Source organism: Indicator indicator, chromosome 26 (genome assembly GCF_027791375.1).
Source record: "Indicator indicator isolate 239-I01 chromosome 26, UM_Iind_1.1, whole genome shotgun sequence".
Classification (NCBI taxonomy): domain Eukaryota; kingdom Metazoa; phylum Chordata; class Aves; order Piciformes; family Indicatoridae; genus Indicator; species Indicator indicator.
The window spans coordinates 2,653,158-2,659,157 of record NC_072035.1 but is presented as its reverse complement, the minus strand read 5'-3'; positions in this window follow the sequence as shown (position 1 = coordinate 2,659,157).

Here is a 6,000-nt window from a genome sequence, read left to right as displayed (position 1 = left end):
AGCAGTACAGTGTGACTCTTTCCAGAGAGCACTTTGCTCCTCAGCCACTTTCCAGAGGCCCTGCATACCAACCAGCTAAAAACACAATGAAAGCAAGAGCTTTCTTCTGTGAGTTTCAGACCTTCTAGAAGCAGTGGACAGCAGAGAAAGGAACCTCTCAAGTCCTGACACAGATCTGAGCTGTACAGGTGGCTCCTCTTCAGCACAGACTAGGAATAAGTATGCTGCAGCATAGAGAGGTTTCAGTACAGGAACTAGGAGGCTGTTGCTACCTGGCTGCTTTCCCAGCTTACCAGCTTCTTTCTGCTAATTCTGTCTTCACATTTGTAAGTTGGTAATATGCTACCAGAAGTGGCATAGTGAGGTCCTGGTGGGGAAGCAAACATCCAGCAGACAGATTGCCTTGTCAGGGAGATGAGCCACAAACCTCTTAGAGTACGGTGTCTGTGAGCTCCCAACAGTGATGAGCTGAGCAGGGTGTGCTTCACCTGTCCCCCTGAGAAACACCAACCACTGCATGGAAAGAACAGGTCTGAAGTTGAACATCTGGGCTAAGGGGATTCCTGAGGCTCAAACACCTCTGGAAAGCTTCAGATGTGGCATGACTGACTCACAGAGGAGTGGAACCACTCCTTCATCAAAGTAGCTGTTGTCTATCCTTCCTAAAAAGCACAGCCTCCAGACAGAAATGCCTCCAAACAGAGCTGTTGCATCCTGGGCTTCAGCTCTGCCACCTCAAAAACAGCAGTGTGGAGAACTTCACTACCAACACCCTGCCAGCCCTAGCTGGGCCAGTGATGCCTGCCAAGCCCTCCAGGATCAGGAGAGGGAAGGCATTCAGGAAGGGTTGTGCTCTGCACCCAGACACCCTGGAGAGCTCCGAGCCACATTCCCTGTCTCAAACCCTCCCCCCTCTACACTTCACACTTGTCCAGTACACAGCTTCTCCTTGCATGCAGGCATGGGCAACCATTCTGTGTCCCAACAGCCCCACATGAACAGTCATGCAAGTGAGCACAGGCATGCACTAATGCTCCCACAGAGTTTTCAGAGATGTTGCTGGGTTTACGTTTTGTTGGTTTGTGGGTTTGAATTGCTCAATATCCACATAAAAGCCATCCAGACTGAAAGCAAAGGCTTCATCCAGGGTAGCTTAATAAAAAAACCAGGCCATACTGTCTTTGAGGAACTCTTAGATAAGATACAGGTAAACATCCAAAACCATACCCTGTATTTCCAAAACTATAGGCTGGAAAGATCCATGGAAGGACTGTTGAATATTCTGGATAGCAAGATGTGAGGACAAGGGAGAGATGCTGTGAAATCATTTAGTATATTAGAAGCAACAGAGAATAACCTAATTAAAGAGAAACCTCTCTTCTCAGGCAAACCAGGCTTCTTCTCTGCAAAAGAAATTCCACAGGCATAAGGACATCAGTGCCCTGGCAGAGCTGGAGATGACAAAGATTTTCTTTTCCTTTTCCAGTAGTGCTTAGATTTAGCTATATAAACTGTCCCCCTGGGAGCAGATCCTATTTCACTGCTCATGAAAGAGCCTGAAGAGTTAGATTTTAAAGGTGAAAGCACCCACCCCAAAACTGCAGGGAGCCCAGTCAATGCAGATGTTCTTTCAAAGCCATTTTCACAGAGCTACAGCTTTTACTCATTTTTTGAGACAAAGATGAAAGGGCCATTCAGAGGAGCCTGGCACCTACCTCCTGCAGTATTTTCCTTCACCAACCCTTTTCCTGGACCTAATCCGTGGACCACAGCACATGAAAGGCAACTCTAAGCCTGGCACCAGGTGTGTAAATTCCTCTGCAGCAGCCTGCTCATGGGAGATGGCAAGAGCTCTTGCTACACAGCAACTTCAATCAGATAGAGTGATGGTGGGGGGAGAACAGTGGCAAGGAGACAGGACCAAAGCCCTAAACTCTGCAGAGGATCATTAAAGGACACATTCTAAACAGTATTGTGCCACTCCTCCTAAAATCCTTCCTACCTTAAAATAACTTGTCCCCTGAAAAATTGAGTGAGAAAGCAATCATGAGAGGTTAGCAACCCACAGAAGGTTGGGGATACAGCCCAATCACACTGAAGAGTTCTTAACAATATCTCTTCTTTGAAGATAACACAGCTGTGACACTGGTCTTGCTGCTATTTCAGTCTTATTTTCCATTATAAAGTTTATCCAATCAGCGTTATCAATTCATCTCTTCTTGCTCTGTAGCAAACTGCTAACGATGACTCATTGATACAGTGCTGACCTAAAGCAACACATAATGATCAACTCCTTGCAGATTTTTTAGTGGTATTGCTGATTTCACCTCTTTCTTTCTGAGCTCCACCTCAAAATAACAAACACTGTGAGGTGCATGAGATGTAAGATCAGAGACATTAACACAGAAAGTACTGGAAGAGCAGAGTTCATGCAAATGTCACCTTTGAAATGACTGCAATGGATTTCTGGAAGTCAGAGCAGCAAAACTGGGGTAAAGAGGATATTAGACAAGACAGAAATTCATTTGACTGTAAACTCTGTGGCTGTTGGATACACAAGGCACAGCAATGCTCTGTGGTAGAAAGAACTTGGAAGCAATGGAGTGGAAAGATTGCATTTACTAGACAGTGGCTTTCTACAAGGCAGCCCAAAGGAAACAGCCACATAGGTAAGACAGAAGAGTGAGGCAGGGCGAGGAACACACGGATCGGTCAATAGGTTAGTGGGGAGCCAGCACTGCCATGCAATGTCAGCTCAAGTGACAGCCACAGCAGGCCAAGAGTAACTTGTCATTCACAGTCCTTTAAGGAGAACAGGGTACAAAATCAGATTAGATAACCATGAATAGCCCTAGGGACCTGTAGCACAGCATGAGGTTGGCTTTATAATTTTTTAAAATCCAAGGATATCCAGCAGACCTCCAAGCAACTCCCGGAGCCAATGTCACATACAGAATGGAAAGGGATTTTTTGGTGGGCTCCTAGCCTGGGCTGCAAGGCCTAACAACAACCTCTTGGGATTTATTTTCTGGGATTTATTCCCTAGTCTTGTTTTGCTGTGGATCTAACCCCACTGTCTCTTGCAGGCCTGGCACAACACACCACCCCCTCACAGACATGCTCAATGTCACACGGTACTGGCCAGACTCAGCCAAGCCCCAGCTTAACTCACAGACATAGCTCTGTCCCCAGCGTGGCTGTCCGTGCTGCTCAGAGTAGCTTCATGTGCCCTCAGACTACATGAAGTCAAGTTCTTTCCCTTCTTGTCTCAGGTCTCAAGGGAGTAAGAAGAGGAAAAAAAAAAATCTGTAATGTGAGGATTTCTAATCTCCAGTGCTGAGGGACAGGGGAAGGATAGAGGAAGTCTGATATTATGTCCAGAAGAAACTTGCTCCCTAAGCTGCACACCTCCCACTCTACATGATCAAATCAACAATGTCAGGCCCAGCTTTAAGACGTGTTGATGGGACTGCTTCCTGATGTGATTCTGCCATAAGGCTCATTTATAAGCCCTTGCCTTACAAATACAAAGCAGGATCTGCTTTTCTCTGTTGGAGAAAACACATGCTGGCCTATTACTGCATCATGCCAGCCAAGAGGTGGGTGGATGTCCTAATTATTTTAATTTTTGAAAAATAAGAATGAAAAATAGTTATTTGTCATGAGGGAAAAGCCCTAAGGGAGAAGCTCTAGGTGCCTAATATACACAGATTCACTGGGGTCACAAATTAGCTCAGTCCTCAGCCCTATGCAGGGTCTCTGAGGGAGCATGAGCAAGGGTCTCATGCAGACATTTCCCAGACATCCACTGTCATTGATGTCCTGATAGATGGGAGCGTGGGATAGTGGGATGGCTGAGTCCTCCAAAAGCACACATCTCTGCTGTGGGCTCTACTTGCAGGGCCACACTTCAGTACCAAACACACAAGTGCAAGCTGCACATTCTTCACAGAAACACAAGAGGGTTTGCTAGGTGTTCAGACTAATGAGCCCCAAGACATCCTCATTAGCAACCCCATGCACACTGCACTGCTGCTACACGATAGGCAGCTCCAATCACACCATCACTTGTTTACCAAGAGAACAATTCTGCTATTGCCTGACACCTGCCCATGACAGTGGCACCATAGGAGGAGCAGGGAGATGATCAGATGACAATGGCCATTCAAACCAGACAGTAAAACGCCTGGCACTGGCTGGAACCTCTGAGCAGCTGCTAAGGACCAGCCCCAACCACCTCAGACAGAAAGGCTTTCACTGGCATTAATGAGAGCTGCTGGAAATAAAGCCATCACACAGCTATGAGATGGCATGCAGCCTCTGTTCCAGCATCAGCAGGCTGAACAGAGCGGGCACTGAGGAGAAGGAAGGCTGGGCTGCATCCAGTCCCCTCTGGTTTATTTAAACTGCTGTGAAGTTGAATGCCATGAAGCTGGTGAGCTAAGTGTGGCAGGGCAGGGGAGGGTAGATGAGGCCTATTCAAGTGACAAGAGGACACACCTGCTGCATGGTGATGGTTAGGAGGATCCCAAGCAGATGGGTGTGACAGCACTGGAGTGTACACAGAAAACACGCTTCTAACCTGCTCAGCAATGTGGGCCTGGTCTGAGCTTCTCAAGCGTCAGCCCCAGGGCCGCCTGCAGCCCAGAGCACATCCAGAGTGCTGTGCTGCTCAGTGGACCTAGAGTCCTTCCCAAGCACGTGCCTGGATTAACAGCCCAGTAAAAGCACCAAGTTCTGCTAAATAACTGTCCTCTGATAGCCACCTTCCCTGTAAATACAGGCTCTGGCAAGGGCTCCTTTCACAGGAGGAGAGCTCTTTGCACATGAAGAACAAAGATGCCAGTCTTGGGAGTGAGACACCAGCAGCTGCCCTGCTGTGAGCTCCAGCTCCAGAGCACTCTTCCTGCTATGTTGCAGAAACCATCTCCAGTGTCAGGACTGTAAGCACAAGCAGTGGGAGATGAGAGATCATCTTGGAGAGCATCTCTTGTGCTGTCCTGGTGACACACTTTTGCTCATCTCAGCACTGTGCAGCCACAGCAGCAAGGCTTTGATGCAGGCCAGCCACATCACTTGAAGTTTAATCGCTGCTGCTTTGATTCAGCCCACTGCCTACAAAACAGGGCAAACACTGGCTCCTGAAGGCTGTGATGCTTCTTCTATTACTGTCTGATCCCAGCTGGCACCAGCTCCTCTGAGCAGCAGCAACCTCTGAGAATTTATAGGATACTAAAAGCCATAAACCTGACCGACATTTTTTATGGCAGGCCTTGAGCAGAGGAAAATTACTATTGGTCTGGATGGGCATTTCCAATACTGCTTATCTACATTTCCAGGACTTCATATCACTTAATACCCAATGCAGAGACTCAGGAGAGCTTTAAACTCAAAAGAACCCACAGCTGAAGGGACCATGTATGCAGGGCAAGTAGATAGCAGATGCCTTTGTGATTCATGTTTCACCTGAACATTAATGGAGACTTCACAGCAAGAACAAACTCAGTGCAGCAGGCAGGATTAGAAGAGTTCCTACACTGAGGAAATAGCCAGGAGACACTGCAAAAGGCTGAAAGTGAAGTGACTTGCTTGAGAAGTGATCTTAAAAAAATAACTGCAATACAAAGTAAAGCAGCAGAAAGTCTGGCCTGTGCTCTCCTGTGTGTTTGCAGCTCCAAACACCAGGGGTCCACAATGAAAAAATTAAACAGTCACAGGAGCCCAAAACACATCTGCACTACCAGGGGCTTCGCCTCACAGAAGGCACAAGAAAGATGCTAAGCCCTTGGAGCCTCTTTTCCCACAAGATGTGTGTGGATCTTTTTTTCCCCCTCCCTTGCTTCTGCAATGAGAATGTCCATAGGTCAGTGGGATGGGCTTGCTCCTCACAGCCAGTCTCCAGGAGCTAGCTGTAGTTTACTTGCTCAGCCTTCACTCCCAGCTCCCTGTTCTCCTGCCAGGAGTCATTCTGGGAGAACAGCACCAGCTGCCCCGGGTGGG